Source organism: Zonotrichia albicollis, chromosome 3 (genome assembly GCF_047830755.1).
Source record: "Zonotrichia albicollis isolate bZonAlb1 chromosome 3, bZonAlb1.hap1, whole genome shotgun sequence".
Classification (NCBI taxonomy): Eukaryota; Metazoa; Chordata; class Aves; order Passeriformes; family Passerellidae; genus Zonotrichia; species Zonotrichia albicollis.
In genome coordinates this window covers 21,574,120-21,594,249 of record NC_133821.1, presented here as the reverse complement: position 1 = coordinate 21,594,249, position 20,130 = coordinate 21,574,120, and the positions used below count along the sequence as shown (strand labels likewise).

At 40.1% G+C, this 20,130-nt stretch overlaps 1 protein-coding gene across 3 annotated transcripts in view; it reads right to left on the bottom strand.

The window, feature by feature from the left end:
• LCLAT1 (lysocardiolipin acyltransferase 1) overlaps positions 1–20,130 on the bottom strand; it is a 115,734-nt gene that overhangs the window by 81,391 nt on the left and 14,213 nt on the right. The window lies entirely within an intron of this gene.

Sequence of the window (20,130 nt, the reverse complement as noted above, 5' to 3'; positions counted from 1 at the left end):
GGCAGATGAAAAACAGCTGCTGTATTCCTCCCAACCCCTCTTTAAATAAAAGAAACAAACAAAAAACCAACATAACCTTGCAATAAACATGGAGCAGTGTCAATTTTAGGGGTTTATTAGGTACTTTATATAAAACCTGCAAGTCAGTTTCAGGCCCACTCCGTTTTTCAAAAAAGTTATTGTGGTCAACAGCTGGCAAATCTGTGTCCTTTGGTTTTCAAAGTCTACAGACCAAAAAGCTGACCAACATTGATGGATAACAAATCCAAGTGGAAATTATGAAAAACAGATAAAATATTCCACTTTGTAACTGGAGATGTTACAAACAAACCAATAAATCAATTTCTTTTCCCCTGCATAAGAGCACCCCAACACTTTAGTTCAGAGCTATTCTTGGTGGGAAGGGGTGACATTTATAATTTCAGAAGTATCTATTTCACAATAAAATCCTCAGTGGGGAAACAGAAATAAAGGACTTCATGCTGAAGAAGAGTTACTCAAATAGAAAACTAGTAATTTTCACAGGAGTATCTTTAAATCTCTGCCACTGGCACTGAACTAAAAATCACTCTCAGAGAAGAAGACATCCAAGAAACTTCAAATGGCTTTTTTTGCCCTCACCAAGACAGAATTTTCTCATCAGGTTAACAACTCAAGAAATACAGAAAAGGCATATGAAGAAAACTCATGTAGCCTGGGAAAACCAGTGGCTATCCCCAGGACAGGAACAGCATGACAGCTTATGCTAAATCATATTACTCAGAGAATGCAATTATGAAAATAAAGAGGGGGAATGTAAAAGAAGACTTTCAGAGGTCTTAAGCAAGGTACCCAGCTTGGAAAAAGTTTCATTGAGAGCTCTGTATTTGTGACCATCCTCTATAAAAACCTCTCTCCGTTTCATAACAGAATATATTGGCCCAAATAATTCCTCCTTTTCCAGCTATAATGTATGCTGCAAATGAATTTGATTCTGGGTGGGTAATACTGCAGTGTGGTTTGTTTTTCTTATCCACTGCAGCTTTGTTGTTTTTTAGCATATTTTATACTGTGACAGTCATCACCTGTAGAGCAACAATTGCTAAACTACTTTATTCTTGTTCTCAGAAGAACATTACATGCTGCAAAAGTTCAGCAGGGCCTATGCTAAAAATCCAACAGCAAACCTACTGAAGCCAGTGAGTTTCCACCTAAAATCAGCTGCAAGATCAGATTATGGATTTCATCTACTCTCAAATTATTAAATGACTGAAGAGAAAGACCAGACACTTATCTTCATTTGCCCACCATGTAAGTGATTCTGGCTCAACGGTACTTAGATGAGAGATGGAGAAGAGCACCTACAGACAAAGTTTTGCCACTATTTTTTTCCAATAATAATAAAGAAAAATTGCTGTTATCAATGGAATATAATTCTGCCAAGCCTCTGAGTCTCTGCAACTGCCTCAGGCTTTTAAAAATGTATTTTCAAGACAAATATCAAAGAAAAAAAACATTTGCAAATAATGTTAAAAATTTCCTAGCCATTTAATTGGAAAATTCCACTTGAGAACTCGAAATTTTGCAGGACTGCCTTTGTGTCAGGAGTACACAGCACTCTGAAGCATACTTACACATCAGCAGGTATCACAAATTTGTAACAACTTTAAAAGCCACATAAATTGTAGTTTTCTAGTGAGCTATGCTTACAAGCTGGCTGCTTTCCAAGGTAAGCACAGAACAAACAATAGATGGGTTACCTGGCAGGCTCCAAAGCAAAAGAAGAAAAATGCGGCAGTTCTGCAGAAAATTTATAAATGTTTCATTCCCATCAGAAGCAGCAGAAAAGAGTTTATTTGCATTTGCTCCATTTCTGGACATGAAATGCTGTTTTCAATCTACTGTATTTTGGTGTAGATCAATACCCAAAGCATAGTCAAAACTCACATGTTGCTAAATTACCATCCCACTATTAACTAAATATTTCTGCTTCAGGACCTTACAATCAGAGATGAAGATCTGCTGTGCTTTTCAGTTTTCTAGACAACAGCCCTCACATCTCATTTGCACAGCTCACCAGCAGGATCACATAATACCTGGCTATTTCTAAGATTACATTACAAACCACTGCTGAGCAGGGTAGCTTTAATCCCATCTTCAGCTCTGCAATTTCCTCTTTCCATCAGCTACAATGGGAAGTTTTTCTCTTCTGACAAGACTCCAAAAGGATGTCCCCAGGGCTTCAGGTGGATTGAGGTCTTCAAAGCCATTTCTAGCAGAGCCTTTCAGGGTGTAAACCACGGGTGCTGTGCTGTGCATGGATGCAGGCTGTGCCTGGGAAGAAGCACAACTACGTTGGTCCATCTGTACTTCTGCTAGTAAAGCTCCATGGCTCAGCAGGGGTACTCATGGCACCCCTCATGCAGACATGCTGCCTCTGCTTCCAGGGCTACTGCATCTGATTCTATAAAACATTCTTCTTCGGACTTACATGCTCTCAAAGCCAGAAAATGTCTCATCAGTACAGTACAATAAAGCAACTCATGTTGTTCCTTGTTAAAGCTGAATGGCTTTGGTCCCTCAAACACCTACAAAGATATGAGCAACCATGTGATTCTTACTTGTAAATTTTTTGGCATTCAGATGCAAAGGATCCAGGGCTACTGACAAATGAGTATGAAAATGTTTTCCATGAAAATTTATCAAGGCCATTTTGGCCTAAAACAAATTACCAGCATAAGAAGCTAAATAAAGTAATTCAGTGCTGAGACAACTGGGGAAGTTTATCTGCCAGTGCTTATGCAATACTTTACTAAGCTGCCAGAAGACAAACAGGGGGAAAAAAGCAATATCTAAGACCATGATTTTTAGCTATTTAGCCTTTTATTATGTAAAATAGTAGCTCACTTGAAACAGAAACTCAGTTTCTAATAAAGTTTTCCAGAACTGAAAGGAGCTTATAAAAATAATTAGAAGTGGTTTAATAGGTGCTGCATTCCCCATCACAAAGACCAAGTCAATGTACAGTAAGAAGGAGCTTCAAGTCAGCTGCAAACAGGTTTGGCAGCTGCAGATGCTTTAGACAGACATGCTGGGGCAGACACAGAGATGCCAGTCAATCCAAGAACAAAGTATCCATGAAATAACTACAGAACAGCAAGTGCCCCAGTCAGGGAAATAACCTATTACAGCTACTCAGGGACTACTAGATTTTACACGTGTGAGCAATGCTCTGGCTTAACAAGAGCTATTAGGAAAAACGAGGGGGAGAAGGAAAGCCTGAAAGAGCTACAGATAAAGTCTCCCAACAACATCTGGGGCATTGCTATAGACCAAGCAAAAACCCTTCCAGTCTTTGACTCAGTACCACTGATGTTGCTACAAAAGCGCGTTAAAAGCTGAAAAGCAATAGCGGAAAGAAACAAACAGAACAACTTTTAAAAGACCACTGAAGCAAAAAAACACATTCATTTGGATCATTCAGAAAACTCCACAGCACATACCTAGAGAATGAGAGGCCAAAAGATAAATAATACCCTGACCTACACCAAAACTATCATGTGGAAGATAAAGGAAACAGGTGACAAGGTAGAAATAGTCTAGGAAAGGTTATTTATTGGTATCTCCTCTCCCCCTTAAAATAAATGACAATAAAAAAGGAATCTAAGAGGAAATGCAGTGAGTCAATCTTTGCATTAGATAAATCTTATCCAAAAAAGGAAGATACTATTCAAATCTGGCTGTGCAGGTCATGCTACCAGAAATACCTAAATCAAGAATCTTCTCACAGCAGCTCTTACAGTAATGAAACACATTTAACATCAGCCATAGCCACACTTTTCATTAGGGCCAGAAAGATTTAATGATCTATCAATTTGTTATAAGGATTTTTTCCCCTTTTTTGTTTTACTACAAGAGTCTCTTCCAAGACGACCTGGTATTGTCTCAGTTATTTCCAAGTGGGAACACACCCTGGTGTGCACTTTCCCTTTTAGCAAGGGCCCTGACCTTGCAGGAAAAAGATTATACAAAAACACAGAATTCCTGGAAAGAATTTGCTCTTTCTGATTAGCACAGTAATATCAGAGAAATAGAAGCAAGAACTTACCTTCAAGGTATAAAACATGCTCATTAGTAAGTAACTGGGCAACTAACTAAGTATATGTGAGAAAGCCAGCACATCTTTCTAGTTGCATTTTTAGAAGGATTCTCAAATGTAATCACAGCTCTTGAAATGCTTTTGATGAGTTCATTGCAATGGGCATTGAGGAAGTGATGCTTTTATTAGGGAAATTATAAATTATGGACTTCTCAAAAATATTGCTTATGACATTCTACTTCCCTCTCTTCCTCATCAGGTTGAGGCTTCTCTCCCTGTGTTGTCTCAAAGTAAACACAAAGCTGAAACTCCCAGAGTAGTTTCAAATAATCAAAGGACAGTATGCATTTAGTTACTGGGATACTCTGTATTCAAACACAAGAGCCTCAAGAAAATTACCCCACCTTAAGTATGACTGCAAGGCATGCTCAAGTTAAGAAAAAACATCACAAACACAGGTACCAAGTTAAACACAGAAAAGCCAGCACTAAAAGTAAGAGCATTGACTATGAAATATTCTTATGTTCCAGAGTTAAGTGACATTTTTCATCTGAGCAACAAAGAAACAACTTTATTCTCCACACTGAGATATTCACCTCTGAAATAGTTTTGTTGCCAGAAAGACCATCAGAGTTTGATAAACAAGAGCAAGAGTAGTGATAGCAAAGGATGCAACACAGAAATCAAAGACCTGAAATTACACAGGATTGTTTGGAGTCTCTTAAAGCCATTAATTTATGGTAACATAAGTAAATACATGGCAACTAATTAGAGAAACTGTAGTTACATAATCTTCATCAAACAAGGCACAGGAAAATTGTTCCAACACTTTACTAAAACGTTATGAATTAATTAACTGGCAGCTGGGTCAACTTGCTGTCTTTCCCAAAGGCATAAACCCAAGACAACACACAGACCACACTTTCCAATCTCATGGGCAGAATGAATAGTATGGGAATTTCTGCTCTAGTGGAGGCTCCAAATGAAGATAACTCACTCCTTTGTCTTAAGTCCTTCTAAGCAGGGTTTTACACCTAATTCTCCAGAATGACAGTGAAATAAGAGCCCCAGTGACAAGCAAGGCCCTGCTCTTCATAGTTCTGACTTCTCCCCTCAGCAGACTCCCCCTTGAACAGTGGTTGAGGAAGTAGCATCTCTGAAAAAGTTAGCTTTGATTGTTAATTTCTCCAACTTCCACAGGAGAACATATGTGGACACTTCTAAGAGCTTCCACTCCTAACACTAAATATGAGTTCTCGTATATACTTTGATCTGAATTTATACATGAGGATAGCTCGTAATATGTAGATGGCCTTAAAAGCTCTCTTTAGAAATGCAAGCAGCATTGTATTGTTTTATGTAAACATAAATAATGCATTTTTCATAGTTTAAATAGAAGATAAATTGCAATTTCTACTGGTCTCTACAAATACGTTGTGAGAAAAATCCCTGGCAGTTAAAGTATAGTTAGATACTTGGACTAACACAAATAACTTAAAAGAAAGAAGGCCATAATTTCTCAAGGCTAAAACATATAAATATTAATTTTACATTAAGTTGCTTAACATTCAAAACTTCCTTCTCACACAAATAATTTTCACCTGTTCCTGCTGCTGCTGCAGATGAACAAGCAGGGAGAGAGGACAGAAAGCAGCAAGACAACGCAGCGTTGGGAGTGAAGGAACACTCTGTGTCAAAGGGGAAGCCTGAAGCCATTGGAAAGCCCTGTGCTCCAGTTAAGCAAGGCAATACAACATGCCTTCTAACAAAGACAATTTGAAACCAATTATAAGCCAGAAGATTAATGTACTGACTCAGGCATGGATGAGCCTGAGTTTTCCACCACCTGTGTTTCCCAAGAATCCTTGTCTAACTCATGGAAGGAGGGGTAGAGCTGCTTAGAATTTAGAAAATGCAATAAGGAGAAAATTTGAAAACAACTTGAGGAAACATGGATTCCTGCTGAGCATAGAGTTTTCAACAACAGCTAAGATTTATTGTATTGAAATTTTTTTCCAAGCTAGATACAAGCTACAACAGCATGTGTTTCCTTTCCAATTCAGCCACAGCTGAGCATTTCATTGAACCATTACAGTAAGAAAAAAAGCTTTCACAACAACTTTATGAAGCTCTCTTCTTTTGGGATCAAACAGATATATTATTAAAGCAATGCCCGTAAGAGGAATCAATCATCAGACTAAGTGATGGCAAGGATCACTGGGCAATTAAATCCCATTATTAATTTCAATGTATTGATGAGAACTTCAGAACAGAGCATTGAGAAAAATAAATTGAAGACAAATGCTCATGAAACTATTCTTTGAGTCTTTACTTTCCCTCTGCCCTGGATCTGAATGTTAAGAATATCCTCTTCATCAATATTTTAAAAAGTTTTATGGTCAATGCATACAGTAAATTCATTTTTAAATAATATTATTAACATACTTACTAAGCAATCAAAGTTTTATTTTGTTTGTTTGGGCGTTTTTGCTATAGAGAAATGGGAAGAGACAAAAAAGTGACACCTTTGAGGATTTCTGCTACAGAAGGTAAGCTAGCAATAGTAATCAAACCCAACATTTTTAGATCCTTCCCCCACCTTCACTAGTTTAATGATCTGACAATTTAACACCCTTTTCAAAGAGAAATACATAACCAATGTATACAAAGCCAGTGAAGTAACACAGCAATATGAACTCTGTTTGGAAGAGGCTGACTGATCAAACAGCACATGGGCAGCCCTCATTAGTCCCAGTGTGTGCTGCTCTTTGATTTGTTTCCATCAGGCAAAGGATGCTGAGGTAAAGGTACAGCTGGTTCTTTGAAAGGACTATCATCAAGGGATAAAAATAAAGAACCCAAAGCATCAAGGTTTTATTACAGAATGTCATGGTTTGAGCCTGGCACAGAGCCAGTGCCCCCCATGAAAATGCCTCACCCTGGTGTCTGCTGTGAGATGTGACCAGGAATAAGCAAAACAGGCTCCAACTTAAACATAAAGAACACTTTATTACCTAAACTACAGGAAAATAGGGAAAGACTATAAGGAAAAGAAAAAAAATTGAAAACCTTACAAAAACCACTTTCCCCCTCCCCACTACCTGACTTTCCCAATCCGATACATTCTCCCAAATCATCAACTGCCCAGCCTTGGCCCCACACTTTAGTATACTCAAACTGCAGTTCATGAAGAGGAAAGGAGTCCTTCTTGTTCCATAGGCTTCCCCTGGAAACACACTGAAACCTCGTGTGCTTCCCTGTCACTTCGGCACCGCCCGGAAAAAGTCCTTTTGCCGCTTGTGACATCTTCCTTCCATGCCCAGTGCTCTCACCACTGACGCATGGCCAGAGCTGCTTTTAGGGTTGTCTTTCAAGGATGCCTTGTCTCACTCCAAAAAGGCACAGTCTCTGCTTTGGGACATCTGTCCCCCCCATATTTTTCCAACCCCCTGGGGCCGGGGGGTCCTCACGAAGAACCCTCCTGGTTTTGAGCCACTGCTTCCCCCTAAATGCAGTCTGTGTCACAGGAACAACTGAGTCCATGGCCACAAGAAAAGTCCAGCCAAAAGGCCACTCCAAATCATCTCTCCCCATTCAATCATCTCCACGTTCTTCGGGCCAGGTCCTTGTCTCATCTCATCTCTTATCTCCCTTCTTATTCAGCTTCGAGGAGGATTAGCATTTTTGCAAGGCCCCAATCATGAAAGAAAGGGTTAAAAGTTTTCAGTCTCTGTCTGTCCCGGAATGCTGGTACTCCCACAGGTGCTGCTGCTCCGCCGGCCAGGCTGCACTCTTCCCCCCCCTTTCTCCTCCCGGGCTGGCTGCTATCACATTCAGACGCCGGCTCTCCTCTCTCTCCCTCCGGGGGGGGAATGACTGCCCGATGTCTCTTGGGGCTCCTCCACCCTTCCATCCTTGAGAGCTTTCTCACCCCCATCTCTGTCCAGGCCCCGGGCCTACCGCATGGCTGCCCCTCCCCCACCCAGCAGCAAGGCTGGACAGGGGAGGGTGATCTGACCTCTTCGAAGCGACGTCCCAAGAGAGAGTGCCAAGGGCAGTGCCCTGCTTTTTAACCCCTGTGTATTCTCGGAGGTGTGTCCAAACCCCACTGGCTACACCAGGTGCCAGTCTCAAACCCAAAACCTTCATTGGTTTGACCACAGCTTCCCAGAATTCCCACTTCTTCCTGGTCAAACCACCACATTCCACCCTTCACCTCTGAGAATACACTTTCTAAAATTATCAACAGAATTACAAAACACTTCTACACAACAATACCCTAGATTCACTATCTATCTACCTTAACTTAGTACATGCTTTTTCTTATTCCTCTTGGTCCCATCTCACAGCTTTATCTCATCATTCTCCCGTAATTCGATTCCCGGTCCAGGGAACCAAAAAATGTCATGGTTTGAGCCTGGCACAGAGCCAGTGCCCCCCATGAAAATGCCTCACCCTGGTGTCTGCTGTGAGATGTGACCAGGAATAAGCAAAACAGGCTCCAACTTAAACATAAAGAACACTTTATTACCTAAACTACAGGAAAATAGGGAAAGACTATAAGGAAAAGAAAAAAAAAATTGAAAACCTTACAAAAACCACTTTCCCCCTCCCCACTACCTGACTTTCCCAATCCGATACATTCTCCCAAATCATCAACTGCCCAGCCTTGGCCCCACACTTTAGTATACTCAAACTGCAGTTCATGAAGAGGAAAGGAGTCCTTCTTGTTCCATAGGCTTCCCCTGGAAACACACTGAAACCTCGTGTGCTTCCCTGTCACTTCGGCACCGCCCGGAAAAAGTCCTTTTGCCGCTTGTGACATCTTCCTTCCATGCCCAGTGCTCTCACCACTGACGCATGGCCAGAGCTGCTTTTAGGGTTGTCTTTCAAGGATGCCTTGTCTCACTCCAAAAAGGCACAGTCTCTGCTTTGGGACATCTGTCCCCCCCATATTTTTCCAACCCCCTGGGGCCGGGGGGTCCTCACGAAGAACCCTCCTGGTTTTGAGCCACTGCTTCCCCCTAAATGCAGTCTGTGTCACAGGAACAACTGAGTCCATGGCCACAAGAAAAGTCCAGCCAAAAGGCCACTCCAAATCATCTCTCCCCATTCAATCATCTCCACGTTCTTCGGGCCAGGTCCTTGTCTCATCTCATCTCTTATCTCCCTTCTTATTCAGCTTCGAGGAGGATTAGCATTTTTGCAAGGCCCCAATCATGAAAGAAAGGGTTAAAAGTTTTCAGTCTCTGTCTGTCCCGGAATGCTGGTACTCCCACAGGTGCTGCTGCTCCGCCGGCCAGGCTGCACTCTTCCCCCCCCCTTTCTCCTCCCGGGCTAGCTGCTATCACATTCAGACGCCGGCTCTCCTCTCTCTCCCTCCGGGGGGGGAATGACTGCCCGATGTCTCTTGGGGCTCCTCCACCCTTCCATCCTTGAGAGCTTTCTCACCCCCATCTCTGTCCAGGCCCCGGGCCTACCGCATGGCTGCCCCTCCCCCGCCCAGCAGCAAGGCTGGACAGGGGAGGGTGATCTGACCTCTTCGAAGCGACGTCCCAAGAGAGAGTGCCAAGGGCAGTGCCCTGCTTTTTAACCCCTGTGTATTCTCGGAGGTGTGTCCAAACCCCACTGGCTACACCAGGTGCCAGTCTCAAACCCAAAACCTTCATTGGTTTGACCACAGCTTCCCAGAATTCCCACTTCTTCCTGGTCAAACCACCACACAGAACAATCAATTTTCTGACAACAGCAGATGAACATTCCCCATTATTGCCTTACAAAAAGGAAAACACTTTTTGTAGAATACTACATTATTTACAATAAAAAAAAATTATTATTTACATAAGTCACTTTTAAAACCTCTCCTTGTAAATCACATTTAATTCTATTATTGGGTTTTATTTTATCCTTTTTTTCCTTTACTTTTTTTTTAATTAAACTTTGCTCCACAGAAACATCAGCAATTATGCTTGGTGGAATGGGGTAAGAAGTTCACACAAAGCTCTCTCACTGCACAGGCAGTGATGACAGGTTCTGTTAAATATGCATTTTCTCACCTTAAAGATATTTCACTGGAAGAGCCTGAGCAGCAGAAGAAACAGTAATGGTCTCTTGGCAAGCACATATAAGCTGCCATTATTGTGATGAAACATTAAACCACAAGCAGCTTCCACAGCCAGACCTGCTTATGTAAAGGAGCACATTTCTTCAAGTGTTTTAGTTTAAATAGATATTAATGTACTTTTAAGAATAGTCTTCTAACTCAGCTTCCACCTCTTTTGTATGTATAACACAATACATTACTGTGTTTTTGGAGTAAGGGTTTGGTTGTTTTTATTTTTCAAAAATCTTTGAGAAAAGATTAAATTGAAAAGAAATTAGCTGCCTTCTGCTTCCTACCAGCAAAGTAGTACAGACTTTTTAAAATCCTGGATCAAAACTACCTTATGCAATTTGGAATTTGCCAAGCCCAGTACCAATCCATCAAAGAAGGATTTCCTTCATTTCATTTTGGGCATTTACATAAGTACCTTAAGTTGGGTCACTGGAATTACTCTCCCTCATTCCCCATCCCATCTCACTCTATTCAGAATGATCATCCTATAATCTAATTTCACAAAAGAAAACTGCACTTTCTCTCCCTGTGAAGCAGCAAATATACATACAGCTTATTTTCATGAAGGTTTGATCTCCAGGGGGTTAATATTTCAGAACTCCTAGGTAAAATTTGCAATCACAGTAGGACAAGCTAAAGAGACACTTAACCTCAGGAATGCCTCACATCTTCGTCACATTAGGACCCTCCAAATGCAAATTACTGTGAAAGCAAAGATTTTTTCAAGTTTTTCCTCTGAGAAAAGGGGGTGAAGGAAAAAGGCACAAGATGCCCTGGAAGAGTTTCGTGTTAGGAATAAAAGGTTTTTTACAAGAACATGCTTATCTCTGTAGACCCACACATCTTGGATTTCTAAACTGAATTTCAGAATGTAATGAAATCTAGCCCTTTCAAGCTGGTTTGGAGATCAGTTCCAAAGCCAGATCATCAGACTCACTGAGATATGTAAAGGATAAAAAGTGACAATAAAATTGCCATTCTCCTCTTCACATATAAAAAATTACTAAATGTGCAGAATTATAACAAACTTCAGCAACAAAAAAAATCCCCGTTTGCAAAATTAATTGCTTCTACAAAATAGTTCCCTCATTGCTTTTCCTTCAGTTTGATTTGAACATACAAAAGATCCTTCAGTCAAGGCCACCAGTTTGGAAAAACTGTGTTAGATTGAGGTGATATTTCAAATATCATGGACTTGTCCTCCTCAAAGCTGAAGGCCAGAAGATATCATTAGTTCACTTAATCAAATGTTTATGGAATGCTATTCCACAATATTCAACAACAGTTGGTCTGCAAAAAGGTTTCCCCATATTTTCATATGGTAATTTGGATCTATAACGAGAATTGCAAGCTGACCACAAAACTTCAGTCTTCACTTAGATAAAACTGGATAAAAGTAATAATATAGCATGCTCAGCCAGTCTCCAGTCAAGTTATTCATAATCCAAAAGAATAAACAGTGACTAAGGTAAAAAATTTAGTTTTCCTAGTTGAACAGAGAATTTTCTGAGCAATTTTGAAGAACTTGGCCTTTCAACAACTACTCCTCACATTTATTTGTATGTTCAGAGACAAGAACATAAAAATTAGATTGCAAATCTTTTGCTCAGGGCTCCTATCTGGCTGAACAAACACTTAGAGAGCATCTATCAATGTTTAGATGCATTGATATCCCAGAACAAGCTACGAATTCACCCTTTACACATGGAAATACAGAATTGAAAGTGAGCTGCTATTTTCCTGGATGGAAAATTCACTTGATTTTAGAAAGGGGAACTAAGACAGCATCGCCACACCTGATGAAAATGCCACTTTCTCTTAGTATTTGCAAGATCCTACCAGGTAACAGCTGTAAGTTAATGCAGGGGATATGTTTCTAGTTATATTGGGATAGAAAGGTGTGTGTGGGTAGTTTAATATTTTTTATAAACTTACTTCAATCTTATTTTGGACTTCAGTTTCCAGTTTGTTCTTGAGACCTCTTTTTGAGTATCCTGAACTTGTTTCAGATGTAGCAATTTGTCCAACTAGAAGAAATAATGTTATTAATGATGTAGAAAGGGCCTAAAAAAGAAGCCACTTAATTTCTCTAAAAGAAAAGCTGTTTTTTCATAAAGGATGAAGATGCTAAACCATGAAATTTTCAACATTTAGGAGGACTGTACTGGTTAAGAGGACAGCAGGTATTTCTAATTAAAGAGTAAGTGACATTCTTCTTTCAAGGTTTTCCATTTGGTTGCTTATGTTTTAAAAAGGGAACAGTTATAGAAGTAGTATGTGTTTATGTAAATAATTTCATTATTTTGACCTCTACCAATGTAGAGATCAAAATCTAATTTATCTCTGCAGGGAGTTTTACTTATAGTATTTATGCTTTATTTCCCAGTAAATGAATGATTGGGAATTCAAATAATTTTGCTTCACTAGAGGGATCACACGATTTTTTTAAATACTCACACTGATCTATCTGAGCCCTGGATGAGGGTAAGGAGAGGAGTAGCCTTAATTCACTGTGAGGATAGTTTGGTGATCTGATCACACAAGCTTCTATGGAATCAGATATTCCAAGAAACACTGCCAAGGTCCTGAAGAGTTTATAATTCTTCAGATGCACTGAATTGCTTTACTAAACACTAGCTGCACAAGAGGAACACATTTTTGTGTATATTTCCATTAAAGAAGTAAGCCTTATCTTAGCAGTACAACAAGAACCCTGAGAGTATTGATTTTTTTTCCCTTGCAAGAAAAGTCAGTTTGTAGTGTTTTAAACATATGCAAGAATTGGGTCAGACTAGATGGATTCACAGTAAATATAAGTATTTTTGGGTTCCATTTTTGAGTAGCAATGACTATGTCTTGGTTAAAGACTGGCATTCCGTCAAGCTTTTGCATCTTCCACACTGGACAAGGAAAAGGAGTTAATTATACAAGTTTTCAATCCAGAAAAGAGCTGCCTTTATTAAGATGGTGGAAGATGGGTGAGTCACATTTCAGGGAATGAGTTCTAGAAAATTCTATACCCAGCAGGGAGTGTACATCAGCATGAATGGAAAACTGCAAGCCAGAAGCTATGAAATCATTACAAACTCTCTCACTGACCTTCTTTCAGCACAGGACCTTTGCAAGCATCAATACACATCTGCTAACATAAAAAATCTGCTTCCCACCACCTCTTCCCTCACACAATACACATGATTTATATCTGTTTTTTGTGGAAGTGTATTCCTTGCTTCCTGTCTTTGCTCTGTGCAGAGAAATTAGAGACAAGAGGAAAACTGCCCGCATGGAGAATAGACTGCAATGCCCATATGTGAAATATATACCATTGCAAAATCAACATCACTCTGGGCCGGAAAAAACTACCAACTTGTCTTTGAAAAGGAAAAAAAAAATTAAAAAGCCCAAACTACAGACTTAAAAAGGAATAAGGAGGAAATGAGTCATGGGGAAAATTTCAGGGAAATTTCACATGAAAAGGAAACCCATAAGCAATTTCATAAAGTTTTCCATGCTGTCTTCCCCCTCTCCTCCCCCCCCCCCATCCTTTCTTTTTTCTTTCCCAGAAGCTTGATGGAAGAGGACAGGCCTCAAAATACTTTTATTTATTCTGCTATTAGAGGGAGAACAAAACAGAGAACAGGCCACAGTGTGCTCTGGACACTCCGAAGATTTGTCTGCTGCATCTTTTTATTCATGTAATAAAAAAATGCATTGCATCAAGAACTGGCAACTACAAGCATTCAAAAACTATGAATCAGATTGCCAAAACCCAAACACATTAAATAACCATTCCATCTCCAGTTTTCAGACATGCTGTCAGGAAATGAATGGTTTCTTTCTTCTCCTACGTCAAATGGGCAGGTGGAAAATTCCCAAGCACGTTCTTCTCATGGCTATGTTCTCAATCAGCTGGAAAGCAAATGTGTCAAAGTCCCAATAAGGTCATTTGGATTTATATCTTAAGTCCCTCCCTGACATTCAGAGGCAGCCTTCTGTCTTTGCTCCTGCACTAGAGAAACCAGAAACTTGGGAATGTTCAGACAGAGAAGGGGAAAAAAGATTCTAAGAGATAAAGCTGAGTCCTCAACATCCCTATTATAAATTGGCTTTACTTAAGCAAATTATCTTCTTTCCTCCGCAAATATCTTAAGTCATCACCTAATTAAAGAAAGAAAAGCAAGCTGCCTTGCTGTTTCAGGCCAACATACTTTGCCTATGGAGAGCACAATAGTTTGTAGAGCAGATGGAAACACCTGCTGGAAACTCTAAAGAACACTGATCTTCCCAGCTGCTCAGAAGACTGAAGCACACTGCTCTGCTTGATACATTTACCTGTTCACAAGCTAACAACCTCTGCAGCTTCTAAACATCACTCAGAGTCAGTCTTGTCTCTGAACATGGCCCAAGAAAAGGCTTTCTCAAAAAAACCTTACCACAAATACAGTCTGCAGGGTAATTTGTTTGAATTAATCCAGAACAAGAAAAATTGAGTCCTCATGCAAAACATTTGTTTCCAGGAGGCTCACAAAAGGATTCTGCTACTGAAATGACATCATGTTTGTCTTGAACAAGTGTGGTTTTCCAGGAGTCTTCCAATGAGACATTGCCTGGATTCAGTGAATCAGATTTTCTAGCTTTAGCACTTTCCAAAATAAATAAAAGAAGAAACTATATTAGCAATCAAAATAGAAGCAAAAGCGCAGGAACTGAGAATTTCTTTCCCTACACAGACATGCTATGCATGATCTGGAATCATGCATCGGATTCCAGACTATGTCTCAATTTGGACGGCTGTTCCCTTTGATTTGGAATTCTACTTTGACAGTCATTGACCTGGAAATACTTTATAGATACTTAACTCTTGGGGAAAGGTCACAATTAGGATCCTGAAAAAAACCTCAACGTTTTAGGGAAGTCACAAGTCCAACCATGACTCACACACATAGAGATAGTTTCAAGGAATCAATTATTAGCTGTTTGAATGTGTCATGGCACAGTTCACACACAGCCATTTCATTATACAGATCAATTTTGCAGACCTGACACATCAAAAAGCAGTAATCTCAACAGTTTGAATGTGTAAATTCAAACAGAATTTCTTCTAGTAAAGCCACTGGTGAAAAAATTATTCTTTCTTATCACACGTATGAACATGTTTAAGTTCAATGGTTTGTTGATAAAAAACACCTCTGGGGGGAAAAAAACCTCTTAAAACTCTCCTACTAATGAATTCATTGTAGCTGCAAGAATTTCAATTAAAATAAGAACAACCTGTAGAAAAAGCAGCACATGTGACTCAAGACAAAAGCTGCAGCCAGCCACCAGCATAAGAGGAGCCAAAGAGCTGACTTTGTGAACTCCACCAGTGGAGGTTGCCACACGCTCCTGGTACAGAGGAAACCCAAACAGGGTTTATTCTGTTGCTGCAGATAACATCTTGATTATTGCTCCAAGAACCTGCTTACTGTCCCTCTTGGTGCCCTTTGGTCTTAGGTTCTGATCCAGCAGTGTTCTTTGCCCCCTCAGTTGTATGAACTCATTCTGCCAGCACAGCCTTGGTTTCTAATCTCACCTCCGGTCTGCTTAACACTAATCCCTGGATCTCACTGCCTACCATGCCCCCTCCCTACTATTTCTAATCATTTCTCTGACACTGGAGGAGGAACAAACAAGCAGGAGAGAACACCTAGCCTAGAACCACTCTCTGGAGCTTGTACTCCCTTGTTTTCCACCTCTTTAAAACAGTTATTTCACTCCTGCCTGCGCAAAGCTACAGATCTATCCTGGAAACAAGAATAAAACCTGAGCATCATCAAGGACCTACCAGTGGCCCTAGATTTTCCTGCAACCTAACTGATGAGGAATAAAACATTGAGTCAGATAAACCATATACCCTTTACAGTACTTGTTCTCTAGCATTTTCCTAATGGCATTTATTCTGAATTAGAGCAGAGGTTGAAAAAGAGTCTGGTTTATTTTGTGGATTTTTTGGGAAGTTTTGCTGTTACGCTGGGACAGGGAAGGAGAGAAACATTTACAAAAAACTTGGCAAGAAGTGACAACACCCACTTTTCTTTTGTTATTTTGGCCGCCATTGCCAAGATTTTTGGATTTTCATTCTGGAAAAAGGAGAAAGATGAAGAATTGTCTGAAGGAGTGTTTGCTGGGCTGCTTGCCCTCAGAAAACTGGAAAATTGCCGAGGCTGAAGAAAGAAAGTATTCTATAAACTCAGATCTGACTTGTGCTGAACAGAACAACATTTAGGGAGAATTAATATTTCCAGTGTCTTGACCTAGGAAACTTTGTTATCTTGTATGAAGTTCAAAGAAATGACCAGTGGAAAAACCACAGAAACTGCCAAACAATCAGCAGTAGTGCTGGCTAGCTGTCCTGTCTGACAGTGTCTTGTCAGACACCTCAATAAGAACGTGCAGGAAGAAAGCCTGCAAGAGACAGAGATGGTGAGTTTATTCTTAGCCTCTGGTAACATTTATCTTATGCCATAAAATACTCAGGCTTACATTCTTCTTACTACTACTCATTCATTAGCAGACTGTTCCTGTCTTCTGTATAAAAAGACCTAATCCTTTTGTTCCACAAGCAACTTTTAAGCCTTCTTCACTCTTGCTGAGTACCCAGATTCATGAAGGAAAAGGACTGACAGCAGCCAGACAACCTGCCCATTCAAGCAACAAAGGTACAAATCACACCCTCGGGTTCCCTCAGCTGCCAGTAGTAGATAATCAGTCAGAAGCCCCACACTTAAAGTCCTGTGACTTTAAAATAATGTCTATATGCTGTATCTTGTTCTAAGGAAAAGCTTCCATTTTATGGAATGTCCTACTAGGAGGCATTGTTAGCTGTGAATGCTGGCTCAGAGTGTGTAAAACAGCTTCAAGGCTTCAGGGAGCACAGTACTACAGAGGAAGAAAGTAGTAAGGAGAAAATTAAATCTTACATCTGGGATTTGTTCAGTTACTACAGAGCAAGGGATGCTCTTGAGAAGCTGCCTCTCCAAGCCAGGAGGTCTGGTTGGGCTGGCCAGCTGTCCAAGGCACCAACTACTAAGATTTAATCAACCTTTAACTGTTGGAGGAAGTTCTCATTCTCCTGCAGCAAGCCCAGGAGCAGAGCTGGGCAAAGGAAGGACACAACCGTACCAAAAGGCACCCCTGGCACACCCTTCAAAGAACAGCTGGGAGCCACCAGCTCAGACAGCAGAACCAGCACAAACAGTCGTGTAAAAAGACCAAGTCTGCGGTGACTGCTTGTAAAACAAGTATCTGTAATCTTATCCAGCCTACATGGCTAAAACCACAGGGGGTAAAGACAAGGAAAGGGGCCAGCTGGACAAGGCTGGTCGAAGAAAACAAAAATATGAATTCCTGTTGCCTGCCTTATTTAGAGTATAATTTATTCATCACCACCCCAGACTGAAATGTCTGAGCAACTTCCAGAGCACTGAGAAGTTATTTTTGCCCTCCAAAATATAAGGAGTATAAGAAACACAACCAACAATCACCATTTAAAGCAATAATAATGCAATACTATGATTCACTTGCATTAAGTCTGACTAAATATGTCATTATCTTTAAATAGAAATGGCAACTAATAATTTTAAAACTAAAAATAGAAAGATATGTGATGTGAATCCTATAGGACTTACTCCTAACATGAATATATTATGCTGTCTTTCAAATGTTTTCCTAGGCGCTTTCAGCTTTGGTAATTTTTTTGTTTTTCATTCAATTTTGCTTTCTATTTCTTTTGTGTACCAAGATACCACCTAGTCACAGAAATGCATTTCTAGAATTTTGTACAAAAAAGGACTACATCATTCCACTACAACAGAAACCATCCTGATATGAAATGTAGATGCCATTGTAACTAAAGAAAGTCAAATGGCAGAGAAGATGACAATGAAATATGCGGGATCAAATACACAAATAAACCCTTTATAATGAAAGGAATACTAAAACTCTTCTAAAAATGTCAGCTAGAGGAACTCAGTAAAGGTCAGGACACTCTGAAAAGGAGAAGTTAATCAAAGACTTTCTCTATTTACTGTCTTTTGTTCCATAACATAGTACAACGTACTCTAGGTTACTTTAAAGCTGTGACCTTTCTTGCCAGCATTCACTGTTCACTAACACAAAATTCCCAAGTTTTGCTTGAAGAAGCCAAACCTGTCGATGTGTAAATCATGAGTCTCCAAAAGCACTGCTTAAATGACAGAGCTTCACCAACATGATTACTTTTGACTGTACTTGCATAAACCAAAATAAACAACAGGTGGGGAATGACCCCAGAACTCCCTTCATATATTTTAAACAGCCTTTAATGTTACCATTCCCACCACTAGCAAATGAAAATAGGTGGGGCAAATATCTTTGTGCCAATAAAAATGTTTCATTTAACAACAAAGCATGTGTTAAGAAGGCCAATTAAAATGTACAGGCACGTTTTGAAGTCACTGAATTTAGAGTTATGAAAATAAACCAGCATTTTCAAAATGGAAGCATGACAAAAACGACAAGCAGATTTCCATTACCTTAAGGAAAACCATGGTTTTCAAATAATTTTCTTTAATCTGTCACTATCAAAATCAAAACAAAAATCAAGAATGAGAGAGATTGTGAATAGCATCAAAACCACTCTTGAAACTTATTTTTTTGTGGCTCAACAACCACATTTTCCTGTGTTTTTAAGTGCTTCTTTCCTTTCTTTCAGGGCAAGACCATTAACACAAGAGGAGAAACAGCCTGTAGCAAGACTACATAGCAAGTGCCTCTGTCCTTCCCCTCCTCAGGAAAGAGTATTATTTTCCTAGAGTGGCTTAGTTAAAACGTACATTTAAGTTGCTCTAACAGCAGCTAAAACTACAGCTTCTGTTTTCAATTCCCATGATTCCCAAGACTTAAAAGTGGAAAGGAAATTTGTTTCCCAAATAACACCCCTTATTCTGCAGCTTACTTAAAGCTAAGTAGTTATTTCCTGGGAGAATTTTACAGGAGTTAATAAGACATCTTTTTCTTTTAAAGAGAATCATCCCTGAGTCATCTCAAACCCATACAGACACAGTACCCTACAAACAACAGATCCACACAGAATGGCTGAGGATAGAAGGGATCTCTGGAGGTCTTCTGGTCCTATCCTGCTCAAGCAGGACCAACTGCTTATGAATATCTGAGGGAGACTCCATAACCACCTTGGACAACCTGTGCTGGTGCTCACTGACCCTCCCAGTCAACAAAGGTGTTTTCTGATGTGGCTTGTCACTGCCATACTTTCTGAAAAATCTCTTTGCCCAGGATTCTTCTCCTGGGAAGCTGAGAAACCTCACAGAAAAATGAAAACAATAATTACCTGATTTGCTTCTCCTGTGTTTTGCTGCTTTGGAATGTGGTTGGACACTGTGTACCAACAGGTGATTGATTCATTGGTTTCTGCTTGAATTGTTTTTGACTTAATGACCAATCACAGTCAGGCTGTGTTGGGACTCTGGAAGGAGTCATGAGTTTTCATTAGTATCTTTTAGCCTTCTGTAAGTACCCTTCCTGTATTCTTTAGCATAGTTTAGTATAGTTTAGTATTCTTTAATATAATATAGATCATAAAATAAAAATTAGCCTTCCAAGAGCATGGAGTCAGAGTCATCATTCCTTCCTGCCACAGGGCACCCCATAAATACGACAGTGTCAGTGTTTGTGTCCATTGCCTCAGGTCCAGTCACTGGGCATTTCTCTTCCTGTCACGACAGAGGAGAGCCTTGTTCCATCCTCTCTGCACCCTCCCTTCAGGCACTTGCACACACTGGTAACATGTCCCTCCCCAAACCTTTTCTCCTCCAGGCTGAGCAGCCCCAGCTCCCATCCCCTCCTCACAAGTCAGAGATGCTCCAGTCCCCTCCCCATCTTTGTGGCCCTTCACTGAACT